Source organism: Pleurodeles waltl, chromosome 8 (genome assembly GCF_031143425.1).
Source record: "Pleurodeles waltl isolate 20211129_DDA chromosome 8, aPleWal1.hap1.20221129, whole genome shotgun sequence".
Lineage (NCBI taxonomy): Eukaryota > Metazoa > Chordata > Amphibia > Caudata > Salamandridae > Pleurodeles > Pleurodeles waltl.
Window position 1 is genome coordinate 488,214,635 of NC_090447.1, and position 23,055 is coordinate 488,237,689.

Sequence of the window (23,055 nt, forward strand, 5' to 3'; positions counted from 1 at the left end):
ATGGCATATAGCTATTTTAAAACTAGACAGTGCAATTTTCAACAGTTCCGGGGGAGGTAAGTGTTTGTTAGTTTTGCAGGTAAGTAAACCACCTATGGGGTTCAAAGTTGGCTCCTAGGTAGCCCACCGTTGGGGGTTCAGAGCAACCCCAAAGTTACCACACCAGCAGCTCAGGGCCGGTCAGGGCCAGAGGTCAAAGTGGTGCCCAAAACGCATAGGCTTCAATGGAGAAGGGGGTGCCCCGGTTCCAGTCTGCCAGCAGGTAAGTACCCGCGTCTTCGGAGGGCAGACCAGGGGGGTTTTGTAGGGCACCGGGGGGAACACAAGTCAGCACAAAAAGTACACCCTCAGCGGCACGGGGGCGGCCGGGTGCAGTGTGCAAACAGGCGTTGGGTTCGCAATAGGTTTCAATGGGAGACCAAGGGGTCTCTTCAGCGATGCAGGCAGGCAAGGGGGGGGGCTCCTCGGGGTAGCCACCCCCTGGGCAAGGGAGAGGGCCACCTGGGGGTCGCTCCTGCACTGGAGGTTGGATCCTTCAGGTCCTGGGGGCTGCGGGTGCAGTGTCTTTACCAGGCGTCGGGTCTTTGAAGCAGGCAGTCGCAGTCAGGGGGAGCCTTGGGATTCCCTCTGCAGGAGTCGCTGTGGGGGCTCAGTGGGGTCAACTCTGACTACTCACGGTCTCGTAGTCGCCGGGGAGTCCTCCCTGTGGTGTTTGTTCTCCACAAGTCGAGCCGGGGGCATCGGGTGCAGAGTGCAAAGTCTGACGCTTCCGGCGGAAAACGTGTGTTGTTTCAAAGTTGCTTCTTTGTTGCAAAGTTGCAGTCTTTGTGGAGCAGAGCTGCTGTCCTCGGGAGCTCTTGGTCCTTCTAGATGCAGGGTAGTCCTCTGAGGCTTCAGAGGTCGCTGGACCCTGTGGAGCGCGTCGCTGGAGCAGTTCTTTAGAAGTGGGGAGAGAGGCCGGAAGAGCTGGGGCCAAAGCAGTTGGTGTCTCCGTCTTCTCTGCAGGTTTTTCAGCTCAGCAGTCCTTCTTCGTCTTAGGTTGCAGGAATCTATCTTCCTAGGTTCTGGGGGCCCCTAAATACTCAATTTAGGGGCGTGTTTAGGTCTAGGGGGGTTAGTAGCCAATGGCTACTAGCCCTGAGGGTGGCTGCACCCTCTTTGTGCCTCCTCCCTGAGGGGAAAGGGGCACCTCCCTAATCCTATTGGGGGAATCCTCCATCTGCAAGATGGAGGATTTCTAAAAGTCAGAGTCACCTCAGCTCAGGACACCTTAGGGGCTGTCCTGACTGGCCAGTGACTCCTCCTTGTTTTTCTAATTATCTCCTCTGGCCTTGCCGCCAAAAGTGAGGCCGTGGCCGGAGGGGGCGGGCAACTCCACTAGCTGGAGTGCCCTGGGGTGCTGTAACGAAGGGGGTGAGCCTTTGAGGCTCACCGTCAGGTGTTACAGTTCCTGCAGGGGGGAGGTGAGAAGCACCTCCACCCAGTACAGGCTTTGTTACTAGCCACAGAGTGACAAAGGCACTCTCCCCATGTGGCCAGCAACATGTCTGGTGTGTGGCAGGCTGCTAAAACTAGTCAGCCTACACGGTTAGTCGGTTAAGGTTTCAGGGGGCACCTCTAAGGTGCCCTCTGGGGTGTATGTCACAATAAAATGTACACTGGCATCAGTGTGCATTTATTGTGCTGAGAAGTTTGATACCAAACTTCACAGTTTTCAGTGTAGTCATTATGGTGCTGTGGAGTTCGTGCATGACAGACTCCCAGACCATATACTCTTATGGCTACCCTGCACTTACAATGTCTAAGGTTTTGCTTAGACACTGTAGGGGCATAGTGCTCATGCACTTATGCCCTCACCTATGGTATAGTGCACCCTGCCTTAGGGCTGTAAGGCCTGCTAGAGGGGTGACTGATCTATACCTATAGGCAGTGTGAGGCTGGCATGGCACCCTGAGGGGAGTGCCATGTCGACTTAGTCTTTTTATCCCCACTAGCACACACAAGCTGGCAAGCAGTGTGTCTGTGCTGAGTGAGGGGTCCCCAGGGTGGCATAAGACATGCTGCAGCCCTTAGAGACCTTCCCTGGCATCAGGGTCCTTGGTACCAGGGGTACCAGTTACAAGGGACTTACCTGGATGCCAGGGTGTGCCAATTGTGGAAACACAGTTACAGGTTAGGGAAAGAACACTGGTGCTGGGGCCTGGTTAGCAGGCCTCAGCACACTTTCAAATCATAACTTGGCATCAGCAAAGGCAAAAAGTCAGGGGGTAACCATGCCAAGGAGGCATTTTCTTACAGACCATGACTGATATTAAGTGTGGAGGTCTTCCCAATTGGATCCATGCTTCCCATACTTGCAAAGTTGAGTGTCCCCTTGATACGAAAGTGCCTGTGCCAGAGGAACCAGTGGTGCAAGAAAGACAACCAGAACAGGTCAGCCAAGCTATTGGTGACCAAGGAGAGCCAGAAGTAGCACTCAATCAAGTTGAAAAGAGTCTTGGGCAAGTCACGACAGACTGCGAAGCTCAAACAGTAGAGTCTTGTTCTGTGGCGAATGAGTCAGATTCAGAATCAGACCCTGGAGAAGGAACAAGTGCAGGAAGAAAGCAAGTGGAAGCTGGAGACCGTTGGCCCAGAAGACAAGAAAGAGGAAAAGTAAGTCTGCCTAAAAGGCGTGTGCCACCAGCGATTGCTGAGGAAACTGAGAACTCTAATCTGAGGTGAAGTGAAGACGAAGGTGTGGCATTGAGAAAGTCAAAAAGAACAAGAGTGCCTAGTCATAGGCATACTTCACCTGAGTGGACCTACTTTGCAAATACTGCTCTTGTGTAACCATTTTAGCTATAGCTCCATGCACATTATTTTAACACACTAAGCCAAGCCACTGTGCACTATAACCTAGATATCTTTTATTTGGCTTTATTTTAATATTGTTACAATAGCCACTTTTACGGTCTTGTTTTATTTTCTGTTTATCTAACTGTTTTTGCCTTGGCCAGCACTCTGTTCTCAAACAAGACATTCTTGCTCACTCTGTGCTTCTTCCAAGGCTACTGCAAGGTACATTTCTGCTGAACGTGGTATAAGTTTAGTCTTCGACATTCATAAAAAATACACATCCTTACGTAGGGACATTTTCTCAGAACATCAGCTGTTTTATTATAAAAACACTTCCCTGTACCTTACACGTTAGAGGGAGATTCCAGCCAGAGAACCACGACTGTATGCTGATTTACGAATGCTTCGCTACAGCTGTTTTTCAGACTTCAGGCCTGTACTCAGGTAAGGGGGATGAAGTCTTCCAAGGGGAACATGAAGGGCAAAATTAGAGCTTAACACGCTGTGCTCTAACATAACCTAGGTAGGAATTAGTCTACTGACTGTAGTGACAATATGGTAACGTTATTCTTATGCTTCACTCTCCTTGTCACAATTTTAATATTGTCATGCTGTGTCATCCTGGTAATTGCAGCCTACGCTTTGCTATCTAAGATGCAGTCGCTTCATTAAAATCATTATTGAAACATATACTGCCTCTGTCATTGGATCTATGAGACTAATGTAACTGAGAGAAACGGATGAGACCTGAGTGACCACGGCTTCCCATGTCATGCGCTCAGCTGCCCAGTCATCCCTGCCCTCGGGTAGAGATGAGGCACTGCTAGTTAGCCAGAGCAAAACCCGGATTGGAGCGACAGGTGTCACCTGCAGTGGGTTAGACTTAGTCTCCCACACCGCAGGCGATTCTGCCGCTGAAAATCCAGTAGTCTCATTAGAATAATGAGAGCCTACGTGACACTGCAGATCAAGAAATCGGGGAGTATTAGAGTCATACAGGTTTGGCTGAACCTCCATGAACTGAACATTGTGATTAAACTGTACCTTGAACTTTCATTGTCATCTATGAGTTTAGTTTGCATGCACGTTAGAGACATTTACATTGATTGGGGTCGAGAGTTTGGAAGATTTCCTAGGTCCCAGTAGAAGAAAGAGGGTTGATGCATCTAGGAGAGATTATTCTGGAAATGTATATTTCTGCTTATTATATGAATATGTAGAGACTACGGAAGCAAGGGATTGTTATGTATACACTCAATTGCCTGCTTGTGTTTCAGAAAGCATCACTTATCATCATATTCCGTGGCTTATGGAACTTCATGGAGTCTTTTGTTGAGTTTGTTTATGGACAGGACATTATCAGTATTATTTTTCAAACTCTGACTTAGGCCCTCATTTCAACCCTGGTGGTAAATGCCGCTTACCGCCGTGCCGACGGCCTCCAAGATACCGTGACCGCGGCGGTAATCCTCTGCGAGTATTATGACCACACAGAGAATACTGCCACAATACAGACACCCACACAAGTTCGCCACTCCAAAGGTCAGTGATAAACTGGTGACAGCAAAACCCACACCGTCAGGCCAACAGGAATACACCCACAGTATCACGACCCACAAATCAACGCAGCGGTCCTTCAACCGCGGTAAACCATTGGCGGTACACACCGCCGCACTCAAAATACACACACACGTACAAAACCACACCACATTGGACAATTCAAAATACACACACCTGACACACATACACACACCACACCCTCACACTCATACCACTATAAAACACACACCCACACTACCCACAACCCCTTACAATGAAAAAAAGAGACCAAGCACAGAGAGACAAGCAAAGAGCACACACTCAATCAGAGGGCACAGAACACCATCACCCATACACCATCCACGCACATCACAGTATACACCCCAACACATCACCTCACACATCATCTCGCACATCCACACACATATCATTCACACCACATCCATGGCACCCCAAAGACATCCCAGGTTTTCAGAGTAGGAGCTAAGGGTCATGGTGGAGGAAATCATCCGGGTAGAGCCACAGCTATTTGGATCACAATGTGCAGCAGACATCCATTGCAAGGAAGATGGAGCTATGGCGGAGAGTCGTGCACAGGGTCAATGCCGTGGGACAGCACCCAAGAACCAGGGATGACATCAGGAAGAGGTGAAATGACCTACGGGGGAAGGTGCGTTCTGTGGTTTCAAGACACCAGATTTCTATACAAAGGACTGGCGGTGGACCCCCACCTCCTCCCCCACAACTAACAACATGGGAGGAGCAAGTCTTGGCAATAACGCATCCTGAGGGCCTCGCAGGAGTAGTGGGAGGACTGGACTCTGGTAAGTCAAATCTTTACCATTATATCCCCCACCCTACCTGCATGCCATCACATACCCCCACCCTTTCCCTCACTCCCATCACTCCACCAACTCACATATATTCCACTGTCACAACCCACCCATCCCAATACCAAGTCCTGCATGCAACAACATTGCATTGACACCCATCACAGACCTGCATGGACACACATCACCACAGCATGCCCAGTAGAGAGACTCACCCAGCCCACATAATCAGCACTCAAACAGGGCCAAGGCGACAGGGAAAGCACAGTTATACAGGAAAACACACCCATTGCACAGGATGGCACACACAGATACAATAACAATGCATTTGCATCCCAACAGGACCCCTACCCAACGTCACCGGAGAGGAGTTGCCACCAACATCCAGCCCCACCCAGAAGAGGCCCACAGTGATGACAGCACCTCTGCACGCTTGGATCACGATGATCAACCTGGCCCATCAGGGACCTCTGGACAGTCGGTTTCCCTGACACAGTCCCAACCCACCACATAACCTTCCCTCAGGAAACACCAGCACAGCACCCACCCAGCGGGCCCATGCCACTGTCCCCAGGACAAGTCAAATCAGCAGTGTGTCCATCCCTACAGGGACCCAAGGCATCCCCACAACACAGGACGATCAGGGACCTGGGGTCTGTGGCAGTGGGCACACGGTTCAGGGGACAGAGGCACATGACAGCAGGGAAGCTGCAAGGACTGCTGTGCGACAGCGGGAGGACAGGCCCAGGGAACCAACCCTCCACGAGGCACTCTCAAACATCATGGGAGCATACCACCATTCCCAGGAGACCATGGGCACAGTACTGGCCAAGTTACAGGAGACCCAGCGGCTTCAGGGGGGACAGTACCTGGGGATCAGGGAGGACCTCACAAAAATCTACACCATCCTGGTCACCAGAGCAAGGGTGCTGGCTGACATGGGCAAGACCATGAGGGAGGCAGTGGCACAACAAAGGGCCCCTTACACTAGCCAAACCGAGGAACAGCCTTCCGCTCCCGCCGGCGCTAGTGGACAGGAGGCCCCGCCACAGGACCAACAGCCCACCAGCACCCCACCCCCTGCAGAAGGAGAACCACCCTTCACCCTCAGGAGGGACAAGGGGAAATGAGGTAACTGTGCTGGTGTTGTGCTGAGTAGCGGTAGGTAGTAGATAACCGCCGCGCAACTCCACATTGGTTATCATTGGGTCCTATGGGTTCCAGGAGCCAATGGCGATGTATGCCAGCAGTGACGGTATGTACCGCCGCAGACGTCACCGCGACTTTCTACCTATTCACTCACTTGCTACCTGACCATCAACAGGAGAGGACCTACACTGCAAGTACTGCTGTGACCTGAGTCTGGAAGTGACAATGGCTAGAGTGTCTGGGGAAAGGGCCCCTACCTTCACTGCGGAGGAGTTGGAGAAACTGGTGGATGGGGTCCTCCCCCAGTACACGTTACTCTACGGTCCTCCAGACAAACAGGTGAGTACACTGTGAGCATGATGTGTTGGCAATGCCTGTTTGGAGTGGTGTGGATGTAAGCCACATGTTGGTGGGTGCTAAGGTGTCCTGGCATGAGTGCTGCATGAGAGGTGGTTAGTGTATGTGTATCAGGGCATGGGCGGAAACTGGTGGGCAATGAGTATGACGGTCTGAACTGCAGAATAATTACATTTTCTGCTGTCTTTTTCCTCTAGGTCAGCGCCCACCAGAAATAGGGTATTTGGCGTGCCATCGCCAAGGAGGTGCGGACCCTGGGGGTCTTTCACAGGCAGAGCACCCAATGCCACAAGAGATGGGAGGACCTGTGCCGCTGGACCAAGAAGACGTCAGAGGCCCAGCTGGGGCTGGCCTCCCAACGTGGAAGGGATGCCTGTCGCACCATGACCCGCCCTGATGTTCCACATCCTGGCGGTGGCCTATCCAGAGTTGGATGGGCGCTTGACGGCATCACAGCAGCCACAAGGGGGTGAGTTCAGCTTCAGAAAGCTGACTTTGCGCACTTTAGGAGCTAGCTGGGTGGGGGATGTGGGCTGTGGGTGCCCCTAGGCCAGGGCGATCATGGCAGGGTAGGTCCCTTGTTTGCAGGCTCTGAAGCACTCCTACGCCAATGGTACAAGTGGCCAACTACTACTGGGCAGGTTCCTGTGGGTGTCAGGTGTGCCGATGCTGGCGTTAGGCATTGTACCCCATAGGCTGGTGGCTACCTTAGTGACTGGTTGGGCATGGCCTAGTGCATAGGGCAGCTCAGTGTGTGTTGTGTACACCAACGGTAGTGGTGTTGCTGGCATTGACCAAGTGTATCCTCTGTCTCTCCCCCCCTTCTTGTTTTGTCACCCTGTCCTTGTGTGTATTAGCATCATCTGGTGGAGGAGCATAGGCACCGGCGACGGAGGGAGCTGCATCCCACATGGCCCATGAGGGCGAATCCAGTGAGGGTGAAGGTACCAGTGGGACAGAGCGTGAGGGGAGTTCCACGACGGGGACAGGAGGGGATACCAGTGACAGTGATTCCTCCTCCGATGGAAGCTCCCTGGCGGTGGCGGATGCTTCTGTGCCCACCCCAACAACAGGTACAGCCGCCACCCCCCCTACCAGCACCGCCCTCCCAGCAGCCCCTCAGCATGTTTCCCGTGCCCACTCACCCAGGAGGCTGGCCATCTCCTTCGCCCCAGGCACCTCAGGCCCTGCCCCAGTCAGCCCTGCTGCCCTCAGTGAGGAGGTTATTGACCTCCTGAGATCCCTCACTGTTAGGCAGTCAACCATTCTGAATGCCATCCAGGGTGTTGAGAGGCATTTGCAACAAACAAATGCATACCTGGAGGGCATTCATTCTGGTGTGGGGGCCCAACAGAGAGCATTTCAGGCTCTGGTTTCAGCACTGATGGCAGCCATTGTCCCTGTGTCCAGCCTCCCCCCTCCAACTTCCACTACCCTGACCCAATCCCCGCTACCTCACCCTATCCCAAGCACACCTTCAGACCAGCATGCACACACATCAACACACAAAAGTGGCTCAGGAAAACATAAGCACCACACATCATCACACAGGCACTCACACAAGCACCATACCCATTAACACATACCAACATCCACTTCCTCTACTGTGTCCCCCTCCTCCTCTTCGTCCACCTCCCTCCCAGTAGCATCTCCACTCACACCTGCATGCACTACATCTTCACCCACTACCTCCATCACCAGCACGCCCATCACAACACACCCCTCATGAGCAATCACCACCCCCACAGCCATGCACACTTCCCCTGTGTTCTCTCCCAGTGTGTCTGTGAGCCCTCCTCCCAAAGTACACAAACACAGGCACACACCCACTCAACAGCCATCCACCTCACAACAGCCTCCAGCCCATGCACCTTCACCTTAGCAGACGTACACCTCCTACAACCACTACCTCTTCCTCCACTCCCACACCCCCTCCATCTTCCCGTCCCAGTGTGTCTAAAAAACTTTTCCTGGCTAACATTGACCTCTTCCCTACGTCTCCCCCCCGTCCTTCCCCTAGGGCCAGGAAGTCTAGATCCAGGGCCAGCACCTCAGCCACCAAGTCGGTGTACGCTGTGGTCCCTGCAAGTCTGAGAGGATCGAAGGGGCACCCGTCAGGGCTGGCAGTGTGGCACCCACCAATGCAAAAGACCAACCGATTCCGCCACCTGCCAAGGTTAAGAAGGGGCCAGCATGCAGCACGGACAAGACGCATGACTCACCCAGCAAGGCCTCATCCAAAAAAAAAAGAGGACAGTGCCAAGGTCCCAGCAGCATCTACCAAGGTGGGGAAGGGAAAAAAAAGCAAAGGCAAGGCACTTCAGGGCTCGGAGCCTCCAGGTGAGGGACTGGTGACCACCATTTGTCCTGACAGGCCAGCAACCTGTACCATGGTAAGCAATGCCGCAACGACCGCCACCTGCATCGCCATCTGCACCGCCCCCTGCACCACCGCTGCCACAACAACAGTCAGCAGCATCATCCCCAGTGGGCATCCGTCCGAGGCTGCTGGAGACGTCCTGGTGTCTCCCTCCACTACTACCAGCACCTGCACCACGGGCAGCACCGGCAGCATCTCCACCGCAGACACCTCCGCAGGCACCGCCACCTGCACCGTCATATGCACCGCCACATGGCCAGCCGGTGCCATTGCATCTGACTTCATCAGCATCCCCAGTGGGCAGCCGTCCGAGGCTGCAGGAAACGTCCTAGAACCTGCACCCACCACTTGAGGCACCAGCACTGGCACTACCAGCAGATTGCAGCCTAAGTCGCCGCAGGATGGAGTCTGGCTCTGCCTCCGTGGAGTATCATGCTACCTGTTCCCTGCAAATCTCGTGCCTCAGACACCCAGGTGAGGGAATTTGAACTGCCACACCCCAGGTGCAGCATCACTGGGCACAAGGCCCCCTCCAGAACCAGTGGAGAGATGCATCCACTCCCCCTATCCTTGGCAGGATGAAGCAGACTGGGCACAAGGCCCCCTCCAGAACCGGTGGAGAGATGCATCCACTCCCCCTATCCTTGGCAGGATGGAGCAGACTGGGTACAAGGCCCCCTCCAGAACCAGTGGAACATGTCACCCATTTGAGAGACTGTGGCTTTGAACCCCCCAGGACCAAGCAGTGGGCAAACCACCCACTTGAGAGACTTGAGAGACTGTGGCTTTGCACTCCCCAGGACATCGCTGTGGGCATGTTGCCCCCTCCAGGAGCAGTAGCGTAGTACCATCTTCTGGCTTCCCCTCCCCTTCCCCCTAAGGTGACTGTGTTTTTTCGACCTGATGCCCCTGCAGTGTTCGCTCCGATTTGAGGCAGGAGTCAAGTGTGGGCTTCGCCCATGTTTTTTTCTGCCACTGGTCCACGGACATTTGCAATGGACAGTTTACAGCCCTCTGTACATATTGTAAATATTTGTATAAACTGTTGTTTACAATCGTTAACTTTATATGCATTTTCTAAATATCACAGATTTGACTCACTTCCTTTTGTCCTTGCGTTCTTCCAGGGGGATTACGGGGGTGTATCTGTAATGTTGTTGGATCTGTTAGTGTGTATGGTGTTGTGGGTGAGGGTGGGGGTGGAGGTGTTGCGTGTTGCGTGTGTGTGTCACTCTCTTCCCCCCCCCCTCCTGTGTGCTAGGTGCAGTACTCACCGTTTTCATCGCCGCTGCCTTCTTTGAAATTCCTGGTGTATTAGCAGATACACCAGCATGGGGAGGACGTGTAACTCGGGCTCCATGGCATCCTGGTTCTTCGTTGAGTGTCGAAAGGTGAGTGGTTCCCCATCAGTGTACTGTTTCCGCCGTGCTTTTGATGTCGTTGGTACCGCCCAGGAAAAGCTGGTGGATTGGTGCCTTGTAATACGGTGGGCAGTACATTGTCTTCAGCCTGTCTGTTGGCGGTGACCGCTGCAGTTTTTGTTGCTAACGTCCTGGCGGTCGGAGTGTTAAAGTGGCTGTCTTTGTTGGTGGTTTCCACCGTGGTCGTGATCCCATTTTTTTGTCCACCAGCCTGCTGGTGGTATTACTGACGTTTTATCACCAACTGCCAGGGTTGTAATGAGGGCCTTAGTTCTTTCAGAGATCCCAATTAATGACCATTTGAACAGACGTCGAGCTCCCTTAATTGCAAGATTTTTCAAACCTGTTTCAAATCTAGACACAGTTTACGCACACAGACACAACTTAACTTGTATATTATCAGATGTTGAAAAGAAATTCCTGAATATAGTTCAGGACAGAAGAAGAGAGTTGGAAGTCAGCTCACAGTGAGATGAGCATTTCTGGAGACAAAATAAATGGATGAAGGAAGAAATAGAACATCAGATAGCTGGAAACTTAGCTGCCATGGCTCTACATTAGGAACACAAAGGAAGATTGCACATTTGGATGGAAAGATCTGAGACTGATAATGTGTTTGTGGGCAAGAGTGAATGTGAACACACTTTTGAAGTTCAAGACTATAAGTTGTATTTGGATGGAGAAGACGCTGTTATCCCTGGAGTTTATTTTGTTTTGGAAAAACATGCTTATTTTAGATTGCCAAAAGGAAGGTATGTTACTTGGGGATTGTTTTTCCCAAAATTTATCATGTGGAGCATCTTGACGATCCTGTTTGAACTCAAGGTTCTAGATCAATGCGTGGTGTGACTGCAGTAGAAGTAGTAGGAGACATTTTTGGCTCTTTGATCCTGCCTGTGGGAGTGATTTTGAATGTTTTGAAAATTAGAAGGCTATCTACTACAGTGGATAAACAAGCCACTAGTAATGCTGGAACGTTACTGGTTGTCAATTCAGAGATGATAGCGATCAGATCAATGGTTTTGCAAAATCGTCTTGTGTTAGACATGTTGCTCGCAAAAGAGGGCGGAGTCTTTCTGATGCTTAAGGTCCAACAATGTTGTACCTTTACTCCGGATAAAAGCAAGGATTTGCAGAAGTATATCTGGAATATTTCAGGGTTGACAAAAGGATTTGAAAGAGTTGGAAGCTAGAGGTGCGTGGGAAACAATTTGAAATTGATTCTCTGCTCTAGGTAGACGGTTTGGAAATTTGGGAAGGGGAATTGTAGGGTTTGTGTTAAAACCATTGCTGATTATTAATTGATTATTAACTTAGTGGGAATAGTTCTGTTAGTTGGTTACAAAATTTTCCGAGGACTGAGGGTTCAGCAAAGCAGAAAGTGAAAGAGAGCAGAAGTTGTGTTGGAAGATAGCCAGTGTAAATATTACGATGACATTAAGCATTTGTAAGAATCCAGACGAAATCTGTTCAAAATGACTAGGGCCCAGATTAAGAAGGCCTAGCACCTCCTTGCACCACATTAATTTTTTTTTATCCTAATGTGCTCCATCCTAATGTGCCCCAACGAGGCCAAAATCACAGCACCAGATATATAGAGTGGCACAATGCATGCATTGCGCCACTATTAGAAAAAGGGGTCTCTTGTTGGCAGTCAGTTTGCACCCTGTCCAAGTAGGGACCCTCACTCTAGTCAGGATAAGAGAGATACCCGTTCAGATAACCCCTGCTCACCCCCATGATAGCTTGGCACAAGCAGTCCGGCTTATCTCAGAAGCAATGTGAAAGCATTTGCACATAACACAGAGTAATAACTGAAAACACTACAAAAGGACACCACACCAGTTTTAGAAAAATATCCAATATTTATCTATATAAAACAAGATCAAATACGATAAAGATCCACCATACAGTAATAAATATATGAATTCTGAAAGATTTACTCAAAAATACAGATCCTTGAAGTCGATAGTTCCACCTGGGGCTATCACAGCGTCGTGATCAACAAAACCAACAGGTTAGGCCAGCTGCGGCATCGAGGGCCAGCTACGATGTCGGTAAGACCCTCAAACAGTAACTTTCAAATTGCAGGGCATTGTGACCCTCGCGGTGAGCTCCGGCGTCGCTGGCACCGTGGTGTCGGTTCCGGTGTCGGTGTGGGGGTCATCGGGCCCTTGTAGTCACACACGGTGCAGATCAAACTCCATGCTGATAAAGTCAGAAGTGCTGGCGTGGATGGCGTCGGGCTGTAGTGTGAAGCGGGACGATGCGACGTGCGATGCCCACAAGCCACGGTGCAAGCAGCAGCTCGGTGACGGCATCCAGCGGCATCGGTGAGACCAGGGATGCGGTGTGAAATGGGGCGGTGTCACCAAGTCACGGTGCAGGCAGCATTGTCGTCGTTGCTGAAGGGCTGTCATCAGTAGGCCCAAGCCAGCGGTGCGGGCGGGATGGTGCTTTGTGATCCGCACGAGCGGTTTCCACAGGCCACGGTGCAGGCAGGGATGCCTGGTGATGACACTGGAGTTGATAGTGCTGGTGTCGGTGGACCGGGGCTACGGTGCGGGACCGGACGGTACTTCGTGCTCCTCACGAGCGGTGTCCACAGGCCACAGTGCAGGCAGCAGGGCTGATGTCAGCAGGAATGGCGGCAATGCCGAGGCTGCGGTGTGAGCAGGTGATGCCGGAGTGCTGGGTCCACAGGTTGCAGTGCGAGCAGCAGTTCGGTGAAGTTGCCTGATGACGGCGTCAGTAAGACCAGGGACGCGGTGCAAAGCGGGGCAGTGCGGTGCAGGCTAGCAGCATCGTTGGTGGCATCACTGTGGTTTCTCCTCTTGAGCAGCACAAAACACACAGTTCCCAGTGCTGTGAGTCGAGGAAAGTGAAGTCTTTGGTGTCCCTGAGACTTCCAACAGGGGGGCAAGCTCTACTCCAAGCCCTTTGAGAACTTTCTCAAGCAGAACACACAGCAAAGTTCAACCTTTGCACTCTTTTCAGGTAGAAGCAGCAACTGAAGGCCAGTCCAGCAAATCAACACAGCAAAGGGACAGTACTCCTCCTTCAGCTCTTCAGCTCTTCTCCTGGGCAGAGGTTCCTCTTGATTCCAGAAAGATTCTTCAAGTCTGGGGTTTTGGGACCAATACTTATACCCCTTTCTGCCTTTGAATTTGGCAAACTACAAAGCAACGTTTCAAGTGTTTGCAAGACCCTTCCTTGTCCAGGCCAGGCCACAGACACACACCAGGGGGTTGGATACTGCATTGTGTGAGAGCAGGCACAGTACTTTCAGGTGCAAGCGACAACTCCTCCCTCCACTCTAGCTCAGATGTCTCATCAGGATATGCAGACTACACCCTAGCTCCCTTTGTGTCACTGTCTAGAGGAGAGATGTACACATCCCAACTGTCACACTGATCCAGACGGGGAATCCACAAACAGGCAGAGTCACAGAATGGTTTAAGCAAGAAAATGCCTACTCTCTAAAAGTGGCATTTTCAAACTCACAATCCAAAAACCAACTTCACTAAAAGATGTATTGTTAAATTGTGAGTTCAAAGACCCTAAACTCCATATTTCAATCTGCTCTGAAAGGAAAGTTGCATTTTAAAGTTATTTAAAGGCAACCCCATGTTAACCTATGAGGGAGATAGGCCTTGCAACAGTTAAATCCAAATTTGGCAGTATTTCACTGTTAGGACATGTAAAACACACCAGTACATGTCCTACGTTTTAAATACACTGCACCCTGCCCATGGGGCTACCTAGGGCCTACCTTAGGGGTGCCTTACATGTATCAAAAGGGAAGGTGTGGGCCTGGCAAGTGGGTACACTTGCCAGGTCGAACTGGCAGTTTAAAATTGCACACACAGACACTGCAGTGGTAGGTCTGAGCCATATTTACAGGGCTACTTATGTGGGTGGCACAATCAGTGCTGCAGGCCCACTAGTAGCATTTGAGTTACAGGCCCTGGGCACCTCTAGTGCACTTTACTAAGGACTTACCAGTACATCAACTATGCCAATCATGGATAAACCAATCAACAGTACAATTTACATAGGGAACACTTGCATTGATCAGCAATGGTAAAGTTTGCAGAGACAATAAACCAGCAAAAACAGAGTCCAGTAAACCACAAAAACAGGAGGTCAGAAGGCAAAAAGACAGGCATGATGCATGCAAGGAGGGTGTTCCCCTGTTAGGGGGGCCGAAAGAATAGTGCAAAGTAATCTAAAACATTGCGCCATTTTTTCAGCATTTTTAAAGACTGCTCAGAGCAGGCTTTAAAAGGGGGCACTCCATTGGTTCTGATTTTGCATTGATAGATTCATTCAGTGAGAAATGGATGTCCCGCTCCTAAGCATTTAGTTAACAATGTAGTGCATTCTGTGAATGCATCCTTTGCTGATTTCATTTGGACTCAAGTGAGAGATTACATTTGGGTAATTTGTGGGTCCTAAGAGTAGAATAAACAAACAAAATGTAAAAGTTTTAAATTATTGTGTGTGTCTAGAGGTGGAGGAGGTTGAGAGGGAAGTGACTTGTGCAACCACTGTCTTCAGCCAGTGCAAGCTTTATAGGCAAGGTAACTTTGTATTCTGGATTGTTTTAGAGCTGTTGCTATACCATCTCATTGCACAAACAGTGCGTGTTCTAATATGTATCTCATTACATGGACAAAATTGCACCCTACTGCTCACAATATTATCAATCAAAGTGTCACACAGGTATATCTATCCTTAACCAAGACCAACTTCATGGTTACGCTAGTGTTCACTTTTCGAATAGACGAGTATTGTATTCCATATTAAACCCAGAAGACTTTTAACCTAGAAGTCAGTCCGTTTGTGGTGCCTTGCCTAGAGGTGCAATTACTTCTTGCTCTGAGAAATAAACATCATTCAACGCTTCTGGAAGACGTCTGCTTGATTTGTAGCCGCGACAATCAGGCAGGTATCACACCTGAAAAAAGCACATCCATGGCCAGTCGCACGCGCACACAAATGCTTCAAGCCTCTTAATCTACAATACACATCAATGTAACTTCTATATGCCACAATTAAGTCTCATTATGCGTACCGATCAACAAGTTTAAAGACAATACGAATATTTAATCTAACAATGACATCTGGTTCAGAAACTCTTAAAAACACGCTCCTCCTCCTGGCATCGTGAGACGAATAACGTCACTCTGCACATTCCCGCAGGTGAATTCAGTACAGCAGCACCCCCTACAGAATAAACAAAATAACAAAGAGAATCATACCTGAATTTATCATAAAACAACACTTGAAAGAAATGCATTTTCATAAATCCATCCATCACTTAAAATGCTGTGCATTTAAACGTTTACTTATATACAAACGTAATTCTTCAGAAACTGGTATGATCACTACTCCGAGTTGTTTACCAACACCAGATATCCCACCCATTGAATGGGAGGAGTAGAAGGACATTTTTATCAATTACTTGGAGGTACTGGACGCTAGAGAATTTTCATCCACCCGGAAAAAATAATACTTTTATGCTCTATTGAAAGAAGGACAGCAGGTCTTTAAATATTTCCCAGCAGCTGTGGATAATAAACAAGGAAATACTGTGGAATATGCTTACAAAGAGATACGTTTGTCACTTTAAGGAGGATTTGTAAGATATATGAACGTTGCAATATGTAGTCAAAGGTTTCGTACAAAAACCAAAAGAGACTATTGACAAGGTTGTCACAAAATTAGAAGAATAAGCAGCAATGTGACAGTTTGGCAGCACGATGGAGAAGCTCATAAAAGATCACCTTATTGTGCAATGTGCAAACAAGAAGTCTTGGAAGAGGTTATGGGCTGCCAACAATCCTTCGATGAATGATGCAATTGCCGTTTCAAAAAAGCTGAAAAAGCTGAAAAAAGCAGGCATCAACTCATCAGTAGGTGTTGTGAAAAATAACTAAATGAATGATGATGTGAATGCAGTAGGAAGAAAATTCAATACAATTTTTTATTCAAAGTTTACAAGGGGGAGGTAGACAGCAACAGGGTACATACAACAAGCAATGCAATCCTCTACCCTGCTGCCCTTAGCCGACAGAAAAAGAAGGGCTTGTATGATACATAAACAGTGTAAAATACAACAGTTGGCTCTGGGCCAGGACAGACAAGGGATGATGGGCGAGGCAAGGAGGGGCCAAAGGGAAATGGGGAAGAGGTCACCCTATATGGCTGCCTGTTTCAAGATAAGTTGTATGAAAGGTAACTGACTTGGGTTTGGAGAGCTGATATTCTGTTTGAGAGATCTGATGCCACAATATTCATTAGTGGAAAAATAATTGAGTAGTGTGAGCCCTTGAGACACTTAATTACCCATACCTTTGTGAGAACAATTTGCAATCCTGGAAGGGCCTACTCTAACTTTCCTCCATCTGAGGTCAAGAAAATTGTTGGTTCTGATTTTGCATTGATAGATTCATTCAGTGAGAAATGGATGTCCCGCCCTTGAACATTTAGTTAACAATGTAGTGCATTCTATGAGTGCATCCTTGGCTCATTTCCAAAGGAACCCTACACAAAGGCCCTTATGTCCTTGTCCACGGAGCACAAGAGCGAGAGGGGCACAATCAGGGGTAGCATGCCCAGGAAGTATGTAAAGTACAAAAAGTCACCATCTTGACTGCCTGCACCCTGTCCCATAATAAGAGATCAAGGTGGAACCATTTCTCATAGTCCAGCCGTGAGCTCTCCAGGAGTGGGTCAAAATTGTTGCCACCATGCAGTCCAGTCCCTTGTGGAGGTAAATCCCTAGGTATTTGAGACGGGAGGGCTTCCACTGGAAAAGGTAAGCGCAGATATATGCACGGGTGGTCACGGGCAAGATCAGTAGGGCCTCAGTCTAACCCCAACTGATTTTGTATCCCGACATCATCCCAAAGTCTGAGATGATGGTCAGAAGCATTGGAAAAGACCGGGGAAAGTCCGAAAGTGTGAGCAAGATGTAATCTATATAGAGATGAAGGGTAGATGCTCCCCCAAGGAAAAGGACGCCCACCAGCAAAGGGGACTGGCAGAGGGCCGCTGCCAGTTGCTCTATGGCTAAACGAAAGAGGAAATTGTGACAGTGGGCAGCCTTGTCGTGTCCCTCATCGGACCGGGAATGGGTCAGAGAGGAAACCCCCACAGTTGACCTGTGCGGAAGGACAGTCGTAAAGCCACCCGACATGGGCTTTGAACTCTTCGTCAAGGCCAAACCGTCAGAGCGTCGCAAAGAGGTAGCCCCACTCAATCCCATTGAACGCCTTTTCTGTGTCCAGGGAAAGGTCAAGGGCCATCCAAGGGAGGTCCCTTGCTGAGCACAGCGCATGGGTCAGCGTATGAAGATGGTTATGCAATGAAAACAAGGGAACAAACCCTACCTGTGAAAGGTGATTATGGGTTGGAATCACCTTCCAGGTGGGCTGCCGGTATTCCAGTCAAGATCTTGATATCCCAGTTGAGCAAGGAGTTAGGCCTATACCAGCTGCAGAGGAGGGGGTCCTTCCCCGGCTTAGGGAGAACCGTAATCAAGGTTTTGAGATGAGGCCAAGGGAGCCTGTCTGCTCCTGGAAGGCCTTGTGGAGGGAATCCGTCACCTCCTCCTTCATCCATTTATAGTCAGTACAATTATATTTTTAGAAATGCACACTCCAAGTCAAACAATATCAACCACTCCAAAAGTAGAGCAGGGGTCAGAGCTTGTAATATATATGGAAGTACTTCACATTCATAAGATTCGAAGAATTGCTTTGCTGTGGGAAAGTTGGGTCCGAATTTTGGGAGTAGAGGGGACTTCGTCGGAGTGTGCAGGAGTAGAAATAGGAATAAAGTGTCTGTAATTCATGAATATACTCAAGATGAGTATCCCAAATTGCTGAGTGTCAGGGAGGATAAAGCCAATCTAGCAGGAAGACGAAACTCAATTTGTGTTTAAAGGTCATAAAGGGACCTTAATGGTGGGCTCATGGTCATTATACACCATAATCCCTATGAGCTCTTTTCAAACTACCTGGCCAAACATCAAAATGAACTTGAAGGATGTAAATCCACGGTTTTTATAATCAATGTTGTATGGTTTATATGGGCTCAAATACAATTTCTTGACAGTTAAACTTCAGGAGAGGTTGATGTTGCCAAAGAAGGCTGACTGATACTAGGATGGGTAAACCAGTATGACTTGAAAATAATAATATATCCAAGAACGCTTGGCCAGGTGTTGGTGAGAGAGCATGAAATCCTTTAGAACATTTTCACAAATATTTCCAGAATGTTTGAACATAGATTTTGTGTTGGAGAACAACATGTCCACAACATTGTTTTAGGAAAAAGTAGCAGGGCCCATGGGACATGCAGCCAGGAAGATACTGCTACCCATCAGGAATGCATATGCTCAAGCAAATTAAGGTGGAGGGTATCATAGAGACATTCAAAGTAGCTGAAAAGGTATCACCAGAAGTAATCGTAAAGCAGGCATACAAGGGTTTGAGATTCTGCCTAGATCTTTGCAGCCTAAATGGGAATGTGGTCTCCAATTGTTTCCTCTTAACAAATATTAATGAAATGCCATTTTTATTGTTGAGGGTAAGTATTTCTCTTAGTAAGGCTTGAGAAATGCTTACCACCAGATAAGACTACATATAGATTTGACAGCAGTAATTGCCTTTATTACATCAATTTACCTGGTTACCGTATGGATTGTTGGCTGTAGGAATCATTTTCTAGATATTGATTACTAATGATTACTAATACTAATTGGCAGAATGAGAAATTTCACTTTCTTGCAAGACAAGAGCCTAGTGTTTGGGAAAGAGGTTGAGTACCACAATGAAGTATTATAACAAGTTTTAGGATTGACTATCAATAAGAAAAAATGTAGATTCTCACAAAGGGAAGTAGAATATATTGGGCGTTTAATATCTGAGGAAGGAGTCAGACCCAAATGTGATTTGGTCAGAATGAAGCAATTACTCTAGGTGAAAAGGATAAAATTAGATCATTTATGGAACTAGTTAGGTATTATGGCATTTTTGTAATATAAAAATATATTTTTTATTTAGTAATATTCAACATAACCACAGCGTTTAACAAACGGCAAAAAGATTGGTGTGGAGGACACACACAAGAGGTACAGTGAATCAAAATACTGTATAGATATTTGAAAATAACAGTATATATTGGGGAAGTGGAAGTGCAGTGAGATTCACCCACCTCCCAGTGTTCCAGACCTCTGTAACTCAGCTGTTTAGCCCCCATGTCGTCTAAGATGATTTTATAATCCCGGGTCTGGCGTTTCATTTTGACTATCATCTACCAGACCAAGCTAGTAGTAGCTAATCTACCGGCCCCATACCTTGCGGAGCTTGCTTGGGCAACCCCGTTACCATATGTTACCTTCTCTGCCGCCATGTAGAGGTCCATTTCTCTCCACCATTCTTGTAAGTTAGGAACCTCTGCTACCCCCCATTTCCGGGCTATATCCCTTTTTACCACTGCCAGGCCTAATCTCTGATGTTGATGACAAAACCTAAGCGTGATGGCTGCTTTTAAGAAAAGGGAAGGTATTTGAGTGTGGCGCAGTGGGCAAAAAGCATGAGGTTGTTTTAAAAATTGACATATCCAATACAGGCGTGTTGACTCCTTTCAAGATAGTTTTAAAAACCAAGACTACTTTCGACACCAGTGGAGTGGGTATTGGAGGTGTTCTCTCGCAAATGCATCCGGAAGCAGAAAATAAATTAGCATTTGCTTCACGCTTGCTATCAAGTTCAGAAAGAAATTATACTGTTATTGAATGAGAAGCACTGGTTGCAGCCTGAGCTACCAACTATTTTACAATACATGTTTGAGGACATCACTTGGTGCTGAGGACGAACCATAAGCAATTACTCAAAGTGTTATAGGCCAGGTGTGCTATCAACTGTTCTACAAAATTACTAATATTGGCAGCCAAGATGTGATCATAAAACTATGTTTTAGAGTCTGTACCAGGATGGGTAAAAACAATTGCAGGTTGTTTATCTAGATTTCAGGATTCCACTTGTGGCAATGGTGACGTAGAGGCAGAAGAGGTGGTTGCCAGTGTTGGTGATGCAATTGAAGACTGCATGGATATGATATCTGAAGAAGTGTGGAAACAAGTAATGGCAAAAGAAGAAGCGCTGTTAGCCATAACTGATAACATGAAGGAAGGGCTGAGTGGAGACAGTACTTTTCCTGAAGGTGCCAAACCATATTAGTGTTTTGAAATAACCTAGTACTTATGATGAGGTGGTTGTGCTGAGAGGAGGGAGATTTGTTATTCCAGCTAATTTGAAATTAAAACTCAAATGGTTTGATCATGAAGGGTATCTTGGACAAACAATGATTTGTAGGAGATTACAGAGAAAAGTATGGACAATCAAGCCAGGAAGTGGGTGAGTGTTGGAGTGCAGAATATGTCTAGAGGCACAGAAACAATTAAAGGTAGGACTGGGGATGGTACATGATGAACACCATATCACAGTTAGTGAAGTTGTTGTGTGACAAAATATCCCTGGATTTCATTGAACCATTCAAGTTTTACCAGAGCATCAATGATGTGCTGTGGTCTGTGTGGAAACCTATTCCTTATGAATAGCAATGGTGTTCATGAGATTTATTACCACTCAGTTAACCGTTAGTATTTTGAAGGAAATCTTTAACAGAGAATGTGTACCATCTTATGTCATTACGGACAATAGGACCCAGCTTGCTTCATGTTAAATGAGAGCATTTTTTGTAATTTGTGGGGCAAACCACATTCACTTTACACTTTATGATCCACAGAGCAATGGACAGGCAAAGTGAACACATAGATTAATAAATGCCACCATGAAAATGGCATTGAAGTCAGGTCTCAATGATGAAGGATCTTTGAAAGGCATGCAGTGGGCTTACAGGACTACCATCACCAGATCCCCAGGCAAAGTCAATTTAAGTTAATGTGGGACAGGTTACCAGGCTCTAAACCTCATTCAAAATGGTTGCAATAATGCACAAGTATTTGGAAAGGAGAGTTTGTTTCACATGATGGGGGCAGAGAATTGAAAGGGGTTACTGGGTAAAGGTGAAATCAGGTGCAATATGTGTGAGTCTGTCCAAATTTAAGGGTCCCTACAGATTCCAGTCAGTCAGGAATAATTGGGTGGAGCTGGAGAATGGGCAATGCTGGAATTTGGGAAGAGTGGCTCTTTACAAGAAGGGAAATGCCTCTGATAAAAATCTGAGTGTTGGAGATTAATGTGTCGATGAGGAAGACAGAAACAGGGGATGGTACTTGATGTATGACTTGGAAATGTTAGGAAGATCAGCATCTGCACAAATGTTAGACAATGTCAAACGACCAAGGGTACCAGGGCCCAGTGGTGACTTGAATACGTCGAATGAAAGTGGCTTGCCCCATGTCATCAGAACACCACTAGAAAGCACTGAAGACTGCCCTATTGGATGATTATCTTAGCAGTTGAGCAATTTTGCATTGTGTTTTTTTTTCAAAGTTCTTATGTTTTATATGTGATTCACTCTCAGTCATTGTCTATGTTGTATTGAGTCAGTTTGTCTGTGTTTAGTCCACACCCTCTACTCGGTTTGTTTATTGTCTAAGGAAGGATATGCAGTATGTCTATCATTTACAAGGACTATCGTAAGGGTTATGCTAATGTTCACTGTTAGAATTGATGTGTTGTATTCCATTTTAGAGTGTTCACTTCTAACTTCAGAGTTAGTTTGTGGTGCCTGGCCTAGGGCTGCAGTGGCTCCTTGCTCCAAGAATTAAGTCTAATTCTATACTTCTGAAACACGTCTGCTTGACTTGCTGCCCCTATACAGGCACATATGGCATTCAAATCCACACATTAGCACAACAAAAACACAGAAATATCACACAGTCAACCTTTAAACGTGGCAGCAATGTTGCAACCCACCAATGTTTTTTAGCTAACTTATCTGAAAACAGCACATGTGCATGTAATGTTGGGGGGAGTTTCAGGTTTTGAGGGCAAGGTGGGAGAAGGATCTACTGCCGGATGTGGTACGGTGAATGCGGGAGAGGGTTGCCAAGGCGAGGTTGGCGGATCGGAGCTGGCGTGTAGGGATGCAGAAGTTGAGCCACCCGTTGAGGTAGGCTGGTCTGGCGTCGTGGAGAGCTTTGTGAGCGTGGATCAGGAGCTTGAAGACGATCCTTTTGTTGACGAGGAGCCAGTGGAGGTCTCTGAGGTGGGCTGAGATGTGTTCGTGGCGAGGGAGGTTGAGGATGAGTCCTGCTGAGGTGTTCTGGATACGCTGGAGTTTCTTCTGGAGCTTGGCCACTGTTCCTGCATAGAGGGCGTTGCCGTAATCCAGTCTACTGCTGAAGAGGGCGTGGGTGACCGTTCTTCTGGTTTCCACAGGGATCCATCTGAGGGTCTTGCGAAGCATGCAAAGGGTGTTGTAGCATGAGGATGAGATGCCGTTGACTTGCTGGGTCATGGAGAGCGAAGAGTCCAGTATGAAGCCGAGGTTGCGTGCA